Here is a 23075-nt window from a genome sequence, read left to right on the forward strand (position 1 = left end):
TGGTATGTACCTCTCAAGACATCTGCAACAACTGGAAAGGCCTCAGAAATACCTCACTAAAAGAATCACAGGCCTAAAGCAGATGCCTTACACTGACCGCCTTAAAAATCTCCAGCTATACTCTGTCACATATCGTCTACTCAGAGGCGATCTCTGCTTAATATACAAGGCCATGTCATACCCAGAGCTGTTGGACATGCTACACTTAAAGAAATCCCAATCCCTCAGAGCTACACGCTCCAGGGATCTAAACCTTGTCATCACAATAAACAAAACATACTGGAGGGATAGGTTCCTGACCCAGAGACTCCCCAGACTCTGGAATAGATTGCCCATACATGTCAAGCAGAGTGCCTCTTTGGACCTCTTCAAGAGGAACCTTGACAATTGGATGGGAGAAAGGAAATTCACCCCAGGGATCACGTCAGTCGCCCTGCTAGACAGGGGTCCAGGAAAGTAAATAATGTGGGAAGAAATAGCCAGGGAATTGTTATGGCTAGGCTTGTAGAGGCTCTAGGGCTGATAGCCTAGTACCAACCTATGAACCTATGAACTGTGCCTCTGTTTTACACATGTACAGATATCAAAGTTTGTTTTGGACTTAGGTTATGGAAATTATGATTTTTTTTAATATTTTGGTATATAACTTTGTAAGGGAGCATCTAAATGTAGTAAGTAATACCTAATTTTGAAGACAGTATTCATTGTTCCAATAATAAAAGAACTGTGCCTCTGTGTTGTACACGTACAGATATCAAAGTTTGTTTTGGACTTAGGTTATGGAAATTATGATTTTTTTTTTCATATTTTGGTACATAACTTTGTAAGGGAGCATCTGAATGTGCTAAGTAATACCTCATTTTGAAGACCGTATTCATTGTTCCAACATGCTAAAAGAAATCTGCATCTATTTTGTACACATGTACAGATATCAAAGTTTGTTTCGGACTTAGGTTATGGAAATTGTGATTTTTTTTTCATGTTTTGATACATAACTTTGTAAGGGAGCATGTCAGTGTGCCAAGTAATACCTCATTTTGAAGACAGTTTTACTCCTTACAACATGGTAAAAGAACTTTCTGGACACTGTACACATGTGTAGCTATCAGTTTCTTTAGTCTTGTAGGATTATGAAAATTACAAATTTTCCAATACTTCTCATTATTATGCCCATGTCTTTGCGAGGGAGCATGGTGATCACACAAATGATGCATCATTTTGAAGCTGATATTGAGCCGCACAACTTCTACACTGATATGTAGCCTCTGTCTGTTACAGGCGATGAGATATTATGCTTTGTTTATTTATCAATTATGACAATATTATATTAATCATATTTCTGTGAATATCTCCATAAAGGAATATCACACAGTAATGGTTAAGGTATCATTTTAAAGCTGGCATTCATACAAACAAATTAAATACAAATTGTATGGGTCTACATGGTACACTGCCCAAGATATTGTGCTTTGCTTTTCCAAAAAGGTAAAAAATATGCACAATATTGGCATTCTTTACCAAATATTTAATAAAGACTTTGATACACACTATCAACATTTACACTGTTGGAAAGGTCAGTGTCTGCTGAACAACTTCTGCGTTTACATTTTTAGTCTAGCTCTTATAGTTAGAGTTATGAACATTTGTTTTCCTATGCTGGAATCAAGCAGAAAGCTTTTTCTGAGCTGCTCCGGAGTGAATAATTTAAGCAGCATTCTACCGTCACCCAGAATGATGGCTCAATACAAACAGACAATGATTGTCAGTAACAATTGGCTTACTTACTGGTGTCATCCCAGGGGGTTCCACTGCCTGGCAGCCTGGGAACATATGATCGACAGACCACGCTCCTTTGCTAGAGATGGCCTGCATCTGTCTCACTTGGCCTTCAAGACTGGCAATTCCCCTGACTCCCCCTTAGTGCCTTTTTAGGGAAAGTCATGGGGTCCATACTACTAACATAAAACACTCAACAAAATGCAAAGTAAAGGCCATGCCGCTAAATACTAGGAATCTAAACAGGAAAACGCACTAATTGCAAGCATTTGTAACCCTGGAAGATGGTGACATTTGTGCAGTCACAGAAACCTGGGCCACAGCTGCGGAGAGCAACCCATCCTTACCTGATCACTTATCCTATCACACAGCCAGGCCCCAAAATGTGGGCAGCAAAGCCAAAGGAGGTGGAGTATAAATATATATGAGACAGACACACACCTCCAGGCTGGTCAAACAGTCTGACACACGAGACACTCCAAGTGCAGTCAACAGTTGACAAGACTCCTATTCAAATTATAGGTAGCTAAAGGCCAACATATCTGACTCAAGATATCCACCCCACATATATGTCCCTCTACAACTCTATCAAGATTCAACCCATTATCCTGATCTTGGCTGACTTATATTACCCAACCATTGATTGGAAAACCAACCATTCCAGAACATAAATGCACAGAGATTCCTCCATCTTATTAATGCTAAATCCTTAGGACAGGTACTTGATACCCCCACAAGATGTGATACATATGTCGGACTTGGCAGTAACCAACATGATTAACCACTGCAGCACCCCTACAGTATCATTCTCCCTGGCAAGATCCGACAAATAAGTGGTCATGTTCAATATTACCATCTCTCCTGACCCCCCTCTAGCCATGGTAAAAAGAAAATGTCTCCCAAGCTGATCACAACCACCAGAGGGATGGTATAAACAGCTGAACAGCCCCCTTCCCCACTGGAGGAACATCCAAATGTACAGAAAAGTACTATACCAGCATATACAGATATATATATATATATATATATATATAGAGAGAGAGAGAGAGAGAGATGTATGGTATCAAGAATTCCTGACAGGGCAGCATCATCGTCCACAAGGGAGAGTAAACTTGTCTGTAAAATCTGCAATAAAGGAACTTGTATAACGAAAGGATAGCATTGCTGTCTAGGACCGAGAAGAAGCAGCTGCACAATTAGAAGTAATCACCCCTTAGCCTGAACAAACAAATAAGAGCACCAGTGAAATCCTCTAAAGACAACTCTGAGTCCAAATTGCACACATATAAGACAGACAGTCATAAGGCCTTCCTCACATTTGTCTGCATTCCCAAAGGAAGCTCCTAGATCTGTGCAGAACTGGTGGTCAAGGACACCACATACACAAATGCTGTAGATAGACAATCTACTGGCTGACAAATACAACAAAAATGTCTCCCCTCTACCCCCCCCCCTTCAGTAAAGCAGGACATCCTCAATACCTGACCACCCTACCCTTATCATTAGGGAACAGGGCATCACTGCCCTCTCAGAGTACCACCCTACCCTTATCATTAGGGAACAGGGCATCACTGCCCTCTCAAAGCCAAGAAGACAGCCTCCATGGGACCTGAATATATCCCAGGCTGCAACCTACATGAACTCGGGCATGAACTGGCAGCACCATTATGCACACTACTCAGTCAAAGCCTGAGTACAGCCTTTGTCACAGCCAAGAGGCAGACAGCCACTCTCATCCCTTTACACAAAGGTGGAGTGTTCACTGATCCAGGAAATTAAAGACCCATCAGCCTAACTAGTCTGATCTGCAAGACCATGAATGGATTATCATGGACCTCATTAACAGGGACATTGGCAAACTCCAAATAGTCAACCCCACACAGTCTGCCTTTCTCAAGGGGGTTATGTCAGTGAAATCTGGTTGATTTTACTGACACAGCCAACAAAGGCATAGATGAGGGAAAGATGGTGCACACTGGCCACCTTGACTTGGTCAAAGTCTTACACACTCTTCCCCACTTGGCAGTAGTACATGAACTCTGTCAACTAGGCATCAATCCATATGTTACCAGATGGGTAGCGAACTGGTTCATTGATAGAACCCACATAATCATAATAGGGGTAGCCAACTCAAGCAGCGCACCTGTAATGAGTGGCATACCCCCAGGGTTGGTCTTGGGGCCTCTGGTATACAGGATATACTTCCCTGAGGTGCAGGCCAAAAACACTGACCTATGGCTGACCAAGTTGGCAGATGATTGCAAGTTGGGATCAGTCATCAATAACCAAAGTGATGTGGATGTCCTACAACAGGGTCTCACCAAACCAAATTACTTCTGCCAGAAACATGGCCTCAAGCTGAATGCTTGCAGATGCATCATCATCCCCTTCGGGGAGACTGATGTCCCCTCATATTATCACATTAACAACAATGTCCTACGTACACAATCAGTAGTGAGGCATTTGGCCACTCAGGTTGATAGCAACCAGAATTCTGAGCACCATGTTGCTTCCATTGTACAGAAATCTTCATAGATGGACCAACTCAAAAGTAAGGGTATCTCATTCACAGACAAAGAGGTCATAAGATCCACATATTCTAACCTTATAAGGTCAATTATTTTGTACAACACCCCCTTCGGCATGTACTTCACAAAGCACATGCATCAGCTGGAGAGACCACAGAGGTTCCTCACTGGGAGAATCCAAAACATCAAACACCTATCCTACACAGAGCTAAAAGCACTGTACCTCTAATCAGTTCCATACAGACTCCTGAGACATGACCTCTATCTGGCATACAAAGCAATCCAGACCCTGCTTTGATGGGACTGTTGCACATCTGGAAGTCAAGGCCCACTGGATCAACCTGTAGGTGCAGCATCAACAGGGTGATAGGTGATATCAATAGGGCTTGTTGGTGTGATAGATATGTGTTCCATCGACTCCCCCATCTGTGGACTACACTCACTGTCCACATCAAGCCAAGTACCTCAATATCACTTGTAAAGTGGCCCCTGTATAAGTGCATGGGAAACAAAAAATACAGTCCTGTGATTCCACCTGTGTCCCTGCTGGACAGGGGCTCTGGGTGCTGACATGTCTTAACATGGGCTGCACACTTTTCTGCAAGGGTTATAAGGGCTTCAGGGCCAATAGCTTAGTAATCTCATATCAACATATTAACCTATAAACAAATGTCTGTCAGTGGTTCACCACATATCTCTATACTACTCTGCCACTGACATACCTAGAAATCACAGTGCTATGTGGAATATACCACACATATAATGAACATCTCTGCTCAGTAGAATGCACCCTGTACCCACACCAGGATATGACTTTTCAGTTAAAAAGAATACCACACAAGCCAGTATATCACTGAGGTTCTGGACTGTTTACACAGCTTCATCAGCCAATCGGCTGTAGCCACACCTCTCAACTGGCCAGATTGGGTGAGAATGTCTATAGTTTGGCTCATAATTTTGATCTATGCAACATACACCCTGTATTTCACAGGTAAATTACTGTGATGATCTGAGGATTTCTGTCAGTAAATAATGACACAATACATTTCAGTGTCAGACATCATATATGTCAGAAAATGTCTGATAAAACAAGCCCTGTTACTCTAACAACTTTCTACATTTATAAAAGCAATATTTACAGTATCTCCATATGTTTGGGCTATTGTCCCCCCATTTTGGCAGACTATCTCCAGATTTCTTGCACTAGCAGGTTAAGAGGCATGGTTGTAGCACCCAAAACCCTGGACTGGAGTGCAGCTATCTCTGGAATGGAGTCCCACTCTTACTATAAAAGGTCATACTGGGCATGATCCTACACTTAGAGAATTACAGCCCATGTCTAAACCCACATTGGACTATATAACTGTATTGTGCATATATGTCTTTGCATACAGACAGCTATGTACACCTTAACTGTCTCTACCCACACCCATCAGACAGGCTTACCCTCAGCTAGCTGTAGGTGGCCCATATGTGATATATCTGCATCTGTTGCATGTGATACACAGACATATATATGGGCAACTTATAACAATATGTTAAGCATACACACACATAGACATGGGGAAGAGAGAGACAGACAGTGATAGAGAGAGAGAGAGAGAGAGAGAGAGAGACAGGGAGACACACTGAGTCTTAGACAGGGATACCCTGAAAGGCATATAGTGATGTCCTGCTGCAGACAATTGCATACCAGTTGTAACCAGTTGCATGTGCCAGCATGAAGGTAAGCTCCATTGTGTGATAGGGGTTGTAATATCACATTACCTGCATGTGTGTGTGTGTGTGTGTGTGTGTGTGTGTGTGTGTGTGTGTGTGTGTGTGTGTGTGTGTGTGTGTGTTTGTGTGTTTGTAGGTTAAAGCATTGTGAGGCCTTTCCCAGTCAGTACACTTCCCATTGCCCTATGTTACAAGATCTGCTGATGTCATTCACCTTAGAAGTATCTTTGGACACATGTCATCCCTATAAGCTCTGTGTCGTGTGTGATAACTATGTAAATGTTGTGTCTATATCATGTTTTCGAAAGTTTACTTAATCGAATCAATAAAGGTCAAACTTTATTGATTGATTAAGTAAAACATCGAATAAAGTGAAAAAAAAAACAAATTAAAGAAAAACTAAATGGCTTAGGCAGGGGAGCAAGCCCCCCTGGAAATCACACCCCCATACTTAAATATACCGACTCTGAGACCACACTACATTGAGGTAAACAGAAATCTCCCCTTATTTCCGTTTAGCAACTGTGGTGGTGGTGCTGCGGTAGCATTGTCGCCTCACAGTAAGACGCTGTCTGGTTCAATTCTCAGCTAGAGCATCTTCTGCGTGGAGACATGCGTGAATGGGCGTACCTTCATTGAAGGTTGTGCATCAGAGCTGGCAACTCGACACATAAAAATCTACTGCCAATCATTAGCAGACCGGAGTTCCGCTGTAGTGACCCCTAACCAGGAAAAGCCGAAAGACACAGAGATTTCCGTTTACTTGCACAATGTACTTCACTTACAATATTGTTATGCCAACAATATCAGACTCTATATTGTCAGCTTATAACAATGTGAAGTAGACCCTAAATGTCATCACTGTAAGCTCTGTGCCATGTGGGATAACTACGTAACACTATAGTACCAATTGCTAGCTAGTTAGAGGTTCTATTTTCAGTCCTGGTAAATGTAAGTGTGTGTGTGTTTGTAGGTTAATGTATTTTGAAGCCTTTCCCACCCAGTACACTTCCTATTGCCCTACTTTACAAGATCTGGTGATGTCATTCACCTTAGAAGTACCTTTGGACCCTCATCAGTCCTATACACTCTGTGGCATGTGCGATAACTGCATAACACTATAATACAAATAGCTAGGTAGATAGTGGTTCTAATCTCAGTCCTTGTAAGTGTGTGTGTGTGTGTTTATAGGTTGAGGTATTTTGAAGCCTTTCCTACCCAGTACACTTCCCATTGCCCTACTTTAGAAGACCTGCTGATGCCATTCACCTTAGATGAACCTTTGGACACTGCTTAGCCCTGTAAGCTCTGTGGTGCATACAATAACTGCGTAACACTGCAGTATGAATAATTAGAAAGGTAGGGGTTCTAATCTCAATATTGATAACTGTGATACTGCATGTGTGTGGGTGAGAGCCATATCCTGTGTATGTTGGTTATACCATATTGAGGCCTGTTCCACCCAGTACACTTCCCATTGCCCTACTTTACAAGGGCTGCTGAAGTCATTCACCTTAGATGTACCTTTGGACATTTATCAACCCATAAGCCTTGTGGTGCGTGTGATAACTAGGCAGTACTATAGTACGTACATCTCGATAGGTAGGTGTTTGAATCTCAATGCAGCCTATTATACTAGTGTGTGTTTGTGTTTGAAGCATTTCCCCTGTGTGTGTGTTGGTTATACCATTTTAAGGCCTGTTGACTTCCTCCCCAAGGCATTTCTTTAAAGAGCCAGTTGGTGGCATCTGCATTACAAGCACAGTCACACATTTTCTAACACAAAGGCACTGTGGTGTATGCAATAGTCATATCAGTCTGCATTGTACATAACTACAGAGGTAGGTCATATAGTAGGAAAAGTATCAACTCTGTGTGCATGTGTGTTTCAATACATGTCCTCATGCAGCTGTGTGTCTGTGTTTCAGGTGGCTATACCATGTTAAGGGCTGTGAACCCACCACTGGCAATCCTAACACCCCTTGCAATTCCCACCCACTTGAATAGTAGTGGCAGACACTGCAACACTATAGTAGCTCTGTGGTATTTGTGTTAAGTATACAGCAGTATCACTTGTACAACTAGGCAGGTTCGGGTTCTGCTATCAGCAAGGACAGGTCATGAGTGTGTGTGCGTGTATGTTTGTGTGTGTGTGTGTGTGTGTGTGTGTGTGTGTGTGTGTGTGTGTGTGTGTGTGTGTGTGTGTGTGTATGTACACCCCCTTGTAGCAGTCTACTTGTGTTATGGCCACCAGCATACCTCTCAATCTTGCACAGAAAGACATCTGGTTAAATCCATATGGAAAAATGTGACAACCACCAAACATTGAGCACAACCTTCACATATTGCTGTGACATGCATGGAAAGTAGATACAAGAACAGGTTGTGCATGTGAACTCACTTTTCAAAGTGTATTTGCAATTAGATGACAATAGCTGTCATCAGTCTGCAGTGTTAGTCTGTCATGATTTTCCTACAGTTCGCCAGGAAACCACACTTTATGACAGATGGAAAGAAAGCATGTGTCAAACATCAGGACAATCTGCAGACATATGCAGAAGTTACAGGTATGGCCACCATCTGTAGCACCCTGCAGGTTGCAGTCCATGTTTGGCAAGGTGTTTCCTGTGACAACAATTGAAACAGTAAAGAAGTCCTAAGAGTATAGGACAACAAAAATGTCTTACAGTCCTGTGCTGATTGCATACAGCAGTTATTGCACAGCAGAAGCACCTCAATGTTATGACAAATAATGTAAGCTAAGATAATGTCACACATAGAAAGTGTCATAGTAGCAAATCAGAGGAAGCCCTGTGTGTTGCACTTGCAGTGGCCATGGTATGTCTTGCCATCTGTCATGTTACTACAGGTCATGTCCCACACTCCATGTTTGATAAAGTCGCAAAGCCATTCATTGTCACTTATGTGTCTGCAATATATATAATGTGAAGGCCCTGTGACTACTTGGTTCCCCCAATAACCCACAAGTATATAAGCATGAATGCTAATTGGCTCCACCCACATATGTAGGTACAGTATAAGGCTGTGTGAACTGTAAGCATTTTGCACTCTCATTGAACCACAAAAAACTGTTAACACACTGCGATGAACCATACAGTGGGTATGGAATGCTCTCAATGTCCCAGCCTCAAGCTGTCTTCAGACAAAAGTGCTGGCATGCCATACATCAAGGACATGTCCCCACTATGTCCCACAGCAGCACCAACTGCATAAAAACACAGACTGCAATGACAGGCCTGGGTACCCAGGATGTCAACATAGATGCATTCGGGCACCAAGTATTGGCAGTCATCAGGAATTGCTTGTATGTGATTCAACATATAGGTGAATGGACCACATCCAGCCAAAAGGTGGATATTACCTCTGAATAGTCCTCAGTCAGTAAAATAATACATTGGCAGCATGGCCAGTCTGCTACGTACCTGTGCAGACATCTGCTGAATCTGTATAGTATCTGTTAACTCTCACAAAGGTCAGCCAAGTCCCGCAATACACACACACAGACACACATGTAGCATTGGTACAGGATGATATGTGCATTTATGAACATCCACTCCAAGAGACAATAACCTATGACCGCAGTTGAAAAAACATGTTTATTGATCCACAGGTCATAAACCATAAATGTAGTCCACAGAAAATCACAATGTACAAATCCACTTGGAACACAACAGTCAAGCGCTTTCATCAATAGACTTCATCAGAACAATTCAAAACTTAAGCAGTTAACCTTTTTATATAAAAAACTTCAATCAATTAAATTAAACAGCCCTAAGTTAAAGTGACAGTATTATTTCAAGCTGAAAAAATACTATAACATTTAAAAATTTCACTAGACACTCTGAATCACTCAAAACATAAAACATAATATACTAATATGTATACATCTATATTAAACAAAATATAATAAAACTATGTTTTATATTAAAATGATTAAATATGTTGTTACATTGCTTTTGGGACAAACCAATGGTAAAAGTAGTAAAATTAAAAATAATGAAAAAATAACAGAAGCCACTTAGGTGTTTTAAAGTTTAGTTGCCCGATACCGCAGTTCAGGCTTTAAACGGATGTGTTCATTAATCCCTGGAGCTACTGTGGCATTTAATTTACAATTTGAAACAACTGTTCTGCTTGTATTGACTATTTTCACAGTATGACTTTATGACTTGTGATTCTAATTGTGTAAAAAATCTTTCTGCTCCTCTCTTTTTTATTATACCAATTGTATTTTTATGTACCAATGTAAACCTATGTATATTACTAACTATAAATGTGGAGCTTTTCTCCCCGGGCCTCCGCTGAAAATGGACATGTATCCAGTCGGATTATCCCGGTCAACAAATGTAAAATAAATAAATAAATAAATAATCCACATTGCCATCTTACTTCTGCTCTAAGCAGTTGGTTAGCCCAGTCACCTCCCCTGATATTGTTAGCTACAACTTCCAGAATCCCAAACCGAAAGTAGTGGTCCTGGTCATTGGCAATATGTTTGTAAAGGGCATTGTTATCATCCTTCCTTAAAATACTGTACGTATGTTCGTAAATTCTTCTATTCAGTTTTCTTTCTGTTTTTCCTACATAAAAATATCCACATGCTTGACAAACAATAAGGTACACCAAACCCGTGGTGGTGCAAGAACCTGCAACAAAGTTGACAACAATCTTGTAGGGCCCAAGTTCCACTGATGGAGTATGAATTATGAATTTACAGTATTCACAAGCCCCACACTTAATAGTTCCTTTTTTGTAACATTTCTTGTCCGGGATTTGATTTTCCAGTAGGTTTTTTAAATTTCTGTTAACCCTGTATGTAAAGAAAGGCTCATCTCCTAAAACTTCCAATAATTCTGTGTTCCCTTTAAACATTTTTTTTAATAATGTTTTTAACTCCTAGTGAAGTTTCCCCATATGTTAACACCATCGTCTGTGTAAAATCCTTGTCGTGACTGGGGGTTTGATACTTGTATTATTTGTAGGTTGGGTCAGATTGTGTTTTTCACTTGTGTGTTTTCTTACTAGTGCATGGTCTCTTTAAACCTTTTGATGCATTAAGTGTTTGATTGATTTATTGCTCTTGATGTATTTAGTATAAAAGATGCAGCAAATTGACAGTGGTTATTCCTTTGAAGGCTTTCAGCCGAGGTACCGGAAGAATAAACTTGCAGCATCCCAGTTTCTGTTCTGTGTTTTTTTGTTACTATGGTTTGGTTGGTTTTTCATAGCATTGCTAGAGTAACAGGGTTTGTTTTGACATTCAGTTTCTGAGAGATTTGAAGTCTGACACTCAAATGTGTATTATTATTTAGTGACTTCCATCCTGATATCATCCCAGTGATTTAGCAGAATACCACAAATGTTATGAGGAACAGGCCATAAATATGAGCCATAACCCTGGACTTTCTGTGGAAATCTGTACAGTCACATGTGACACTTTGCAGCATTTATTGGTCTGTGTACTGGTCCTGTGTCTGTGTCAGATGCCCAAGTACACTGTGATTTTAGCCACTATATGTCAGAGTACTGTGTGACTGGCTATCAGGATGTGTTCATATAACTCAGTTGCTGTACTCAAGAGGTCAGTTGGCCTACTAGTATGTTGTCCTGATTGCAGTTCAACTGGTTCTGTGTTCATAATTTGGCAGTGATGTTTTTCACCCTAAATGTATATCCCTGTACTGCATGATAACATTACAAAAACATCAGCACACCAAACATTGTACATATTTTCACAGAATGTCCAGATTTTGTGCTCATATTTCTGGTCTGTTCCTCAGAATATTTGTTGTTTTCTGGCAAAGAACTAGAATAATCTGAGGTCTGATGGCACTAAATAATGACAGAGCTTTGAGTTACAGACTTCAAATCCTTCAGAAAATGGATGTTTAAACAAACCATGTTACTCTAGCAACTTTCTTATATGTATAATTGCACTATGTAACATATGTGCCTATTGTTGGGCCTCTGTTCCCCATTTTGTCAGTGTTCATCTAGTTTCTTGCACTAAGAGGTTGAGAGATATGTGTGCTTAAAAACCTCAGCTTTGGCCAGCTAAGAACTAGCTGTATTCAACTGGACGTATAAGAGAATTTGCGTACCTTTATCTGCAATTTTTTTTCAAGATTACAGTATTTAAATTGATTTTAACTGTGTTGCAGGAATATTACTGGAAGTTAGTCAGTGTTTGCTGAATTTTGTTATTTGCTAGTAATTACAGGTGTGGGGGTAGCCACATTCCTTGATTTCCTGTCCTTGCCTATTTAAGTGGTACAGTGTGAAATATTTTCTGCTTAAAAACCTCAGCTTTGGCCAGCTAAGAACTAGCTGTATTCAACTGGACATATAAGAGAATTTAAGTACCTTTATCTGCACTTTTTTCAAAAAATACAGTATTTAAATTGATTTTAACTGTGTTGCAGGAATATTAACTGAACTGGAAGTTAGTCAGTGTTTGCTGAATGTTGTTATTTGCTAGTAATTACAGGTGTGGAGGTAGCCACATTCCTTGATTTCCTGTCCTTGCTTATTTAAGTGGTACAGTGTGAAATATTTTCTGCTTAAAAACCTCAGCTTTGGCCAGCTAAGAACTAGCTGTATTCAACTGGACGTACAAGAGAATTTAAGTACCTTTATCTGCACTTTTTTTTTAAATAATACAGCATTTAATTTGATGTAAACTGTGTTGTAGGAATATTAACTGAACTGGCAGTTTTAACTCTGCTCTTCAGTAACTTGAACTGAAGTTAGTGTTTGCTGAATTTTGTTATTTGCTAGTAATTACAGGTGTGGGGGTAGCCACATTCTTTGATTTCCTGTCCTTGCCTATTTAAGTGGTACAGTGTGAAATATTTTCTGCTCAAAAACCTCAGCTTTGGCCAGCTAAGAACTTGGTTATATCCAACTGGACGTATAAGAGAATTTAAGTACCTTTATCTGCACTTTTTTTTTTCAAAAAATACAGTATTTAAATTGATTTTAACTGTGTTGCAGGAATATTAACTGATCTGGAAGTTAGTCAGTGTTTGCTGAATTTTGTTATTTGCTAGTAATTACAGGTGTGGGAGTAGCCACATTCTTTGATTTCCTGTCCTTGCCTATTTAAGTGGTACAGTGTGAAATATTTTCTGCTTAAAAACCTTAGCTTTGGCCAGCTAAGAACTAGCTGTATTCAACTGGACGTATAAGAGAATTTAAGTACCTTTATCTGCACTTTTTATTTCAAAAAATACAGTATTTAAATTGATTTTAACTGTGTTGCAGGAATATTAACTGAACTGGAAGTTAGTCAGTGTTTGCTGAATTTTGTTATTTGCTAGTAATTACAGGTTTGGGGGTAGCCACATTCTTTGATTTCCTGTCCTTGCCTATTTAAGTGGTACAGTGTGAAATATTTTCTGCTTAAAAACCTCATCTTTGGCTGGCTAAGAACTAGCTGTATTCAACTGGACATATAAGAGAATTTAAGTACCTTTATCTGCACTTTTTTTTCAAACAATACAGTATTTAAATTGATTTTAACTGTGTTGCAGGAATATTAACTGAACTAGAAGTTAGTCAGTGTTTGCTGAATTTTATTATTTGCTAGTAATTACAGGTGTGGGGGTAGCCACATTCTTTGATTTCCTGTCCTTGCCTATTTAAGTGGTACAGTGTGAAATATTTTCTGCTTAAAAACCTCAGCTTTGGCCGGCTAAGAACTAACTGTATTCAACTGGATGTATAAGAGAATTTAAGTACCGTTATCTGCACTTTTTCTTTTCCAAAAAATACAGTATTTAAATTCATTTTAACTGTGTTGCAGGAATATTAACTGAACTGGAAGTTAGTCAGTGTTTGCTGAATTTTGTTATTTGCTAGTAATTACAGGTGTGGGGGTAGCCACATTCCTTGATTTCCTGTCCTTGCCTATTTAAGTGGTACAGTATAAAATATTTTCTGCTTAAAAACCTCCGCTTTGGCCAGCTAAGTACTAACTGTATTCAACTGGATGCATAAGAGAATTTAAGTACATTTATCTGCACTTTTTTTTTCAAAAAATACAGTATTTAAATTGATTTTAACTGTGTTGCAGAAATATTAACTGAACTGGAAGTTAGTCAGTGTTTGCTGAATTTTGTTATTTGCTAGTAATTACAGGTGTGGGGGTAGCCACATTCTTTGATTTCCTGTCCTTGCCTATTTAAGTGGAACAGTGTGAAATATTGTCTGCTTAAAGACCTCAGCTTTGGCCGGCTAAGAACTAGATGTATTCAACTGGACGTATAAGAGAATTTAAGTACCTTTATCTGCACTTGTTTTTAAAAAAATACAGTATTTAAATTGGGTTTGACTGTGTTGAAGGAATATTAACTGAACTGGAAGTTAGTCAGTGTTTGCTGAATTTTGTTATTTGCTAGTAATTACAGGTGTGGGGGTAGCCACATTCTTTGATTTCCTGTCCTTGCGTATTTAAGTGGTACAGTGTGAAATGTTTTCTGCTTAAATACCTCAGCTTTGGCCAGCTAAGAACTAGCTGTATTCAACTGGACATATAAGAGAATTTAAGTACCTTTATCTACACTTTTTTTTTCAAAAAATACAGTATTTAAATTGATTTTAACTGTGTTGCAGGAATATTAACTGAAATGGAAGTTAGTCAGTGCTTGCTGAATTTTTTATTTGCTAGTAATTACAGGTGTGGGGGAAGCCACATTCCTTGATTTTCTGTCCTTGCCTATTTAAGTGGTACAGTGTGAAATATTTTCTGCTTAAAATCCTCAGCTTTGGCCTGCTAAGAACTAGCTGTATTCAACTGGACGTATAAGAGAATTTAAGTACCTTTATCTGCACTTTTTGTTTTCAAAAAATACAGTATTTAAATTGATTTTAACTGTGTTGAAGGAATATTAACTGAACTGGAAGTTAGTCAGTGTTTGCTGAATTTTGTTATTTGCTAGTAATTACAGGTGTGGGGGTAGCTACATTCTTTGATTTCCTGTCCTTGCCTATTTAAGTGGTACAGTGTGAAATATTTTCTGCTTAATAACCTCAGCTTTGGCTGGCTACGAACTAGCTGTATTCAACTGGAAGTATAAGAGAATTTAAGTACCTTTATCTGCAAAATACAGGATTTAAATTTATTTTAACTGTTTTGCAGGAATATTAACTGAACTGGAAGTTTTGTCTCTGCTCTTCAGTTAGTCTCACCCACCCTCCCTGTTTTTGTTTTGGTGTTAATCTTAGTGGCCTTGAAACTGCCCGCCCCTCTTGTAAATTTGTGTTTGGGTACTCCTTCTGGACCCATCTCATTTGCTCACTCAACTGAGTGCAGTGAGATCATATTCTGATTTCAGGCACTCCTACCGTGTACAAAGAGAGCATCTGGGAAACAGAAAAAAAATTACACTTGTTTCCTGCCTTTCCTGTTAAGTGGTATAGACTATTTCTAGGCTTCTGAGCCCCCAATCCCTTCTGTGTTGGAGGGAAGCCTTCTAGCTTAGTTTTTTTCCCTATAACTAGCCAGTTTTCTAGTTTCAGCACTCAAATCTGTTTCTTTGATCTCAGCACTTGTTCAGAATAAAAATGTAATCTGCTTTTACTGTGTTTCTACCTACTTTATTTTACTTTTGCATCATCTTAAAAGTACTCAATTGTATTTATTACTGCTTGGTGTAACTCATTCTAAGCCTTTTGGTTTAAACACGTGGGCTTCGGACCAGTTGTTTTGCACTGAGAGGGTTTGTGGTCTGCACTGTAGTGGCAGAACAGGTAGCTTACATCCTTCTAGGTTGGGAACTGCTGATTGAGGGCTCAGTGTCTGTTATTCTAAAAGTGTATTAATTCTGGTTTAAGCACTTGAGCTTTCAGGCCAGTTATTTTACATTAAGAGGGTTCGTGGTCTGCACTCTTGTGGGAGGAGAGGCTGGACTCTGCCCTTCTGAGCTGGCAGTTTCTGGTTAAAGGCTTATAGTGCATGCATATTTGAACTGCTTCTTACTGAAGTTGGTGCGCCTTGTTTGCTGTGGCATAGACTGGATTTGGACATGCTGGATCTAGCTTTGTTTGTATAACTTGAGCACTAATCCAGGCATTCTCTAAAGTATTCAATTGTATTTATTACTGCTTGGTAGTAACTTGATTAAAGTGTAGCTATCATTCTAAGTCTTTTGGATTAAGCACTTGGGCTTCAGACCAGTTGTTTTACATTAGGAAGGTTTGTGGCATGCACTGTGGTGGCAGGACAGGTAGCTTTTATCCTTTTAAGTTGGGAACTGCTGATTGAGAGCCCAGTGTCTGTTATTCTTAAAGTGTATTAGTTCTGGTTTAAGCACTTGGTCTTCAGGCCAGTTATTTTACATTAAGAAGGTTCATGGTCTGCACTCGTGGGAGAAGAGGCTGGACTCTGCCCTTCTAAGCTGGGAATTTCTGGTTAAAGGTTTATAGTGCCTGAATATTTGAACTGTATCTTACTGAAATTGGTACACCTTGTTTGCTGTAGCATAGACTAGATCCAGGCCTGCTGAATCTAGCTTTGTTTATATGCTTGTTGTTTGTTTGTTTGTTATTTCCCTGGAACGCTAATTCCACCTAATATGCGGCTTCTCAGTGCTTCTGTGGATCAATAGTGATATCTGCATTGCTTACTGTACTTATTTCCTTGTTTCACTTGAAAGAAAGTTACTGTTTGTCATTTTTGCATTTAAGTTACCTGTAACACATTGCACTTAAGTTACCTGGCACTTGCTCACTAAAGCAATTATATAAGTCGGCACTAAAAATTAAAAGCACTACACCCTCACTCCCCACTGGCCCTTGTTTTCAATTATAAAGGAATTCCTAATATTATTCTAGCATGTCCAAAGGTCAGTTGTCAATCTCCTCTCCGGTCCAGCTGGTGAATCTGGGAATCTTGAGGCAGTGTTACAACTGTCTCATGTACACAGACAACCCTCTCCTCCTCCCAACAAATTCCAACACATGTGAGAGATGCAACCATATAGCCAAACTGGAGGCTAAGCTCTCTCAACTAAGTACTGGCATAACCAGTCAGGAGGAGAAGGAACCACACTCACTACAATTCCAGTCTCACATAGACCTACCACGAGAGACAACCAAACACATAACCACACACAAACATACTCCGAGGCTCTAAATAAAGATCTGCCTAAGCAGCAGAGACCTCCAAAGCAGACACCCAAGCAACCGCTACCCCAAAACAAAACACGTGCAACACATATTTCACAAAGCCAGTGTGCCGAACAGTCACAGCCCTTAAGACTAAACAACACACCTGATACACTTGTAATAGGTGACTCTATCGGCAGGCACACTGACGTCCCGCTCACCAGGCTGAACAAGGAGAGGATCACGGTGAGTAGCCTGTCGGGCGCTAGGATCCGCCACATAACACAAGCACTCAGGTCACTCCAAGGCAAGTACAAATATGACTCAGTCATTGTCCATGCTGGTGTGAATGACCTGAGACGTACTTCCCTGGACTACATGAAAAGAGACATAGAGGAGCTCTCTGAGCATGTAGCCCAGGCCGGTATGACCCTGACCTTGAGTAGCATCTTACCCTCACCAAGAATGATTCCACAATATGTAGACAAGATGATCAATTTCAACAATTGGCTTAAGTACTGGTGTCATTCAAAGGGGATCCAGTGTCTGTCAGCTTGGGATGATATTCTCAACAAGCCATGATGCTTCGCTAGGGACGGCTTGCACCTGCAACCCCTGGGCTTTCGGATATTGGCAAAGGCTCTTGCTACCCCCATAGTGCCTTTTTTAGGCAAGGCTCAAAAGACAAACCCACCTCCATAGGTATCACAAGGGATAAGAAGCTAAGAGTAATGCTACTCAATGCCAGAAGTCTAAACCTCAAGATGCACCCACTCAAAACTCTCCTTAGCATGGAGAACATCGATATCTGTGCAATAACAGAAACCTTGTTCAGGGCTCCTGAGAGCACCCCAGCAGTACCAGGTTATACCTCATACCATGCTTTTCGGCCCCAAAACTTGGATCGAACCACAAAAGGAGGGGGAGTATCGATATTCATCAAAGATACCCACACCTCCAGGTTGGTGGCAAAGCAAAAAGCATCAGAGACTATCCATGTGCAACTAACAGTGGGTAAAACTGCCTTCCAGTTTATAGCCTGCTACAGACCACCCTCCCAAACCCAGGAACCCCACTCAGCCTTCCTGAGAACACTGGAAAATATGAAGGTCTCTCCAAACACCATTATATTGGGTGACTTCAACTACCCAAACATAGACTGGGAGCATTACTCTAGCTCCAACACCCTAGCGCAAAGGTTCCTAGAATTTATAAACTCAAATGCTATTGAACAACTTGTTACCACTCCCACAAGAGCGGAAAACATACTGGACCTGATCATCACTAACATGGGGACTCTATGCTCCAGACCAGAAGTGTATCCCTCACTGGTAAGATCAGACCATAAACTAATCTCACTGGATATTCACATCTCGACCCCACCCCCTGCCCAGAAAACCACAGTGAAAAACTTCTCTAAAGCAAATTTCACACTCCTCAAAACCAAGGTGGAATCCTTCAAAGCCCCCGGGCCTGTGGAAAATACGGCCCAGACCGCAGAATCCTTTATAAACGCATTCTATGAACACCTTCAGGAATGCATGGATCATGCGATCCCAAATTAAACCAAGACCCAATCCTCCAAAGGCAGACGTCCTGTCTGGTGGACCCCAGCCATAAACAAAATATACAATAGAAGGAGGAAGCTACTAAATGATAGAGCAAAATCCCAAAAAGGGAAGGCATCACTGATCAGTATTAGCAAAAAACTATGGGCACTCATAAAATTGTCTAAGGCCAGCTTCGAGAGACAAATTGCACAGGACACTAAGGATAATCACAAGGTTTTCTTTAGTTATGTTAAGAACCTGGGTGGTAATTCCCAGATATGCTCAGAATTAGTCCAAAATGACAAAAAATACACCGAACCCACAGACATTGCCAACATCCTAGCTGACAGGTTCAGTGCAAACTTCTCCCCCCTTCCCATCAAAAGGGCAAATATCTATCCCAGCAGAGTGCTTAACCCCTGACATCTCAGATGCTCAGGTAAGAGCCGCCCTCTCCAAAGCAAAAAACACAGCATCAATGAGACCAGACGGTGTCCCGGGCTGCGTCCTACATGAACTCCAAGAAGAGCTAAACCCAAACATAAAACTACTGTTCAATCTCAGCCTTACTAGAGGATATGTGCCCAAAGAGTGGCGTACAGCAACAGTGGTCCCTCTCCATAAAGGTGGTGCCTCAACGGATCCTCGAAACTATCGCCCCATAAGCCTGACTAGCTTGGTCTGCAAAACTATGGAAAGGATCATCATGGACCTCATAAATAAAGATATTGGGGACCTACAGACACTGGATCCTACCCAGTTTGGCTTTGTTAAGGGCAGATCCTGCCTCTTAAACCTGGTTGATTTCTTTGAAACAGTCACCAAGGCCATTGACGAGGGGAAGGTGGTCCACACAGCCTACCTGGACCTCGCAAAAGCCTTCGATACAATACCCCACTCGGGCATTATAGATAAGCTCATCAGCTTAAATATAAACCCCTATGTCACTAGATGGATTGAAAACTGGCTCAAGGACAGAACCCACATGGTTAGAATTGCTGGAGCCATGTCAGACTCCAAACCAGTTACTAATGGAATCCCACAAGGCTCAGTCCTGGGACCTCTCTTGTTCGTTATATATTTCTCGGAGGTACAGGCCAACACAGAAGGACTGTGGCTGACCAAGTTCGCAGATGACTGCAAACTGGGTGCCATAATCGACTCTCCAGCCGACACAAGCATCCTCCAAAAGGGCCTCATAGAAACAGATAACTGGTGCCAGAGCCATGGCCTCAAGCTAAATGCCAAAAGTGTATAGTCATCCCCTTTGGCAAAAACAAAGTGCCCACAAATTACCACATAGGTGGTAATCCATTAAGTACAGAAGAAGTAATTAGGGACCTGGGGACCCAAGTTGATAGCAATCTCTCATTTGACAACCATGTGGCCAAAGTGGTTAGAAAAACATTTTATATAGCCCACCTAACCATGAAGGGATTCACATCTAGATCAGGGAAGGTCATCGTGCCTCTTTACTCATCCCTCATCAGGCCCATAATTGAGTACAATGCCCCTTTTGGGATGTACCTTACCAGACACCTGCAGCAACTGGAAAGACCCCAAAAGTACCTCACCAAGAGGATCAAAGGGCTCAAACAGATGCCATATGCTGCCCGGTTAAAGAAACTCCAGCTCTACTCAGTGGCATACCGCCTGTTCAGAAGCGATCTGTGCCTGACATATAAAGCCATGCCCAACCCGAATTAATGGACATGCTGCACCTCAGAAAATCCAAATCCCATCAAGCTACGCGCTTGAGAGACTTGAACCTCAGCACTGAAATAAATAGGACATGCTGGAGGGACAGATTCATAACCCAGAGGCTCCCTTCACTCTGGAATAAAATCCCAGTCCAGGTTAGGCAGAGTCCCTCATTGACTCTCTTCAAGAGGAATCTTGATGAGTGGATGGGAGATCGTAGGTTTACCCCGGGTATCACTTCTGTGTCACTGTTAGACAGAGGCACAGTATACTAACCTCGAAAAAGGGCATAGCAAAATAAATTTAAAATGGGTGGTAAAAGCCAAACACATTCTGGCTAGGCTTATAAATGTCTTAGGGCAGATAGCCTAGTATGAACCTATGAACCTATGAATAACTTCCCAGAGCTGATTTGGCATAGTGGTACGTTGCTCTGACTCTAGTGTAGAGGGTCCTGGATTCAAGAGCTGTCAGTGGTACATTCTTCCCTACTGCTAAATGACTGTAATGCATGATATGTTTGAAATAGCATCACAAATTCCCACTGCATAGTGATATGTTGCTCTGACTGTAGTGCACAGGGTCCTGGGCTCGAGACTTGGTAGTAGTATGTTTTTTCCCTAATGTTAAATGACTAATGCATGATATGTTTGAAAAAGCATTACAAATTTCCACAGCTCATATGGCATAGTGGTACATTGCTCTGACTGTAGTGCACAGAGTTCCGGACCTGCCAGGGCTGGTTATTTTGTTTCTGGGCAAAACAGGGGCTGATTGAGACAGAATAATTAAAGCAGTTTTAAGTGGGTTTGCGTGGATTCGCACAATGCTAAGCAATGCCAAGAGGTGCTTAGGCCTTTTTGGCTTCACGTAACACTGCTTATTCTCACTTAAACCCACATTAACTTCAAAAAAAGAAAAGAAAAAAGGGTGATAGGAAAGTGGTGAAATGGGGCAAGCAGGGAGAAAAATAATGTGAAAGGCAGCTAGAGATATGCAGGACGGGTGTAGGAAAGGACCATAGCTCTCCATTTTTTCTGCAGCAACAGCTGTAAATGTGGAAAATATGGAATTTAGAGCCTCATACCACAGAGGGAAGGGTGTGGGGACATGCATTGGTTGAGTAATTTTGGGGCAAAATGGAGAGCTATGTATGGGACATGTTTTTTTTGGGAGGGACAGATGCTCCTTTTTATTTTTAAGGTGAGAATGGGATGATGGGGAAAGGTTGTAGGTATATATGGGGAGGTATGTTGGGTAGGAGAGGTTTCTTTTGCAGACAGACAAGACAGCAGATGGGGTGGTGTATGACACATGAGGAGGTAAACACCTTGGACGGGAGGGTGGTTGGGAATCGGAGGCCCGTGTGTCCCCAATATGGAAACAGTGGGACTGAGGTCCCCATCCATGGGAAGGCACTACTGCCTCTTCATGGCCCCAAAGGTGGCTGTGCTGGGGACTGGACAACAGGGGCAGGCTGCCCTCAGGGTGTACCAGTCTGCTCTCTATCTGACTCAGGCAGCCATCCAACTCTGGATGACCCTGCACACCATACCTTGGAACTTGTTATGGTGACGGGTTCCTCTCCATGCCCATGCCCAGGAGGTGACAGGCCCCATTCCCTGAGGCAGTTCCACCCGAGGGTGGTGCAGGGTCAGTGGATGAGGCAGTTCCAGGTTGGGTCCCAGATATGCTGGGGCCTGGTGCCATGGCCAGATGAGACGGGACAGGAAGGTCCACTGGGATCTGTCTTCCCAAATGTGCTATGGTGTTGAGGCTTTTCAAAATGTATTGGTTAGTCATGAACAACATTTTTCAAAATTAGTTATAACAGCATGCATGGGTGTTCCAATTAACCCAGAACAATAGAAGTGAAACAATTGCATAAAACAAAACACATGCATAAATGAAATAACAGTAAGCATTGTAACAGCATGCCAGATACATTTATGGCAACAGGCCACCAACAATGGTATTTGAACAAGATATGTTAATATACAACCAATTAAATATATGAACAATAATAGAACATGAGTCCCAGCATTAGGTTTTGAGAACAACATACCTGTAGTATATAAATAATAATTATTGATGCAGATCAGGGGTGGGGGGTGAGAAGAAATGTCCATTAACAACTACATGGGATTCTGTTTATCGCAACAGTACTGCTCAATACTGTACAGGTATGCCCTCCCTTTACATCTACCTGTGGCCCATAGCTTCTGTAGCACATACATAAATGTTAAACTGTCAACCTGCAATGGTAGGGGCAAACTCTGGCAACTGTGGGTACATGACTAGAGGGGACTCATACATGTCAGGGTTACAAATATGATGAAGAAGGTGTACCCTGCACTGATGTGTGAGTGTGCTACTGGCATACTTCACCTGGATTCATATCTGTGTCCAAGGTTATTGGCAGCAGTGACCACTAGCTGTGACAGCATGTCACCTGAGAGACATGTATCGGGAGGAGTGCATGGTGTATCTATCGATCCTGCTGTCACTTGCAGGCATGGTGTTGGACAGTGGAACAGTTGTACATTGTTTATTAGTATATCCTGCATACAGCTACTACAAACATTTCTTTACATATAAGACCTGTAGAGAACATATCTGTTAACACTACCTGACTGCTACTACAAATGTACAAGATTTCTTGAGTGTAAATATT

The 23075-nt window shown here is 41.2% G+C and overlaps 1 protein-coding gene across 1 annotated transcript in view; it reads left to right on the forward strand.

Moving 5' to 3' along the window:
- Positions 1–23075, forward strand: part of LOC122800357 (guanylate-binding protein 1-like) — a 598755-nt gene that overhangs the window by 123678 nt on the left and 452002 nt on the right. The gene's annotated exons all lie outside the window — the stretch shown is intronic.

Source organism: Protopterus annectens, chromosome 4.part0 (genome assembly GCF_019279795.1).
Source record: "Protopterus annectens isolate FY-2018-M chromosome 4.part0, PAN1.0, whole genome shotgun sequence".
Lineage (NCBI taxonomy): Eukaryota > Metazoa > Chordata > Ceratodontiformes > Protopteridae > Protopterus > Protopterus annectens.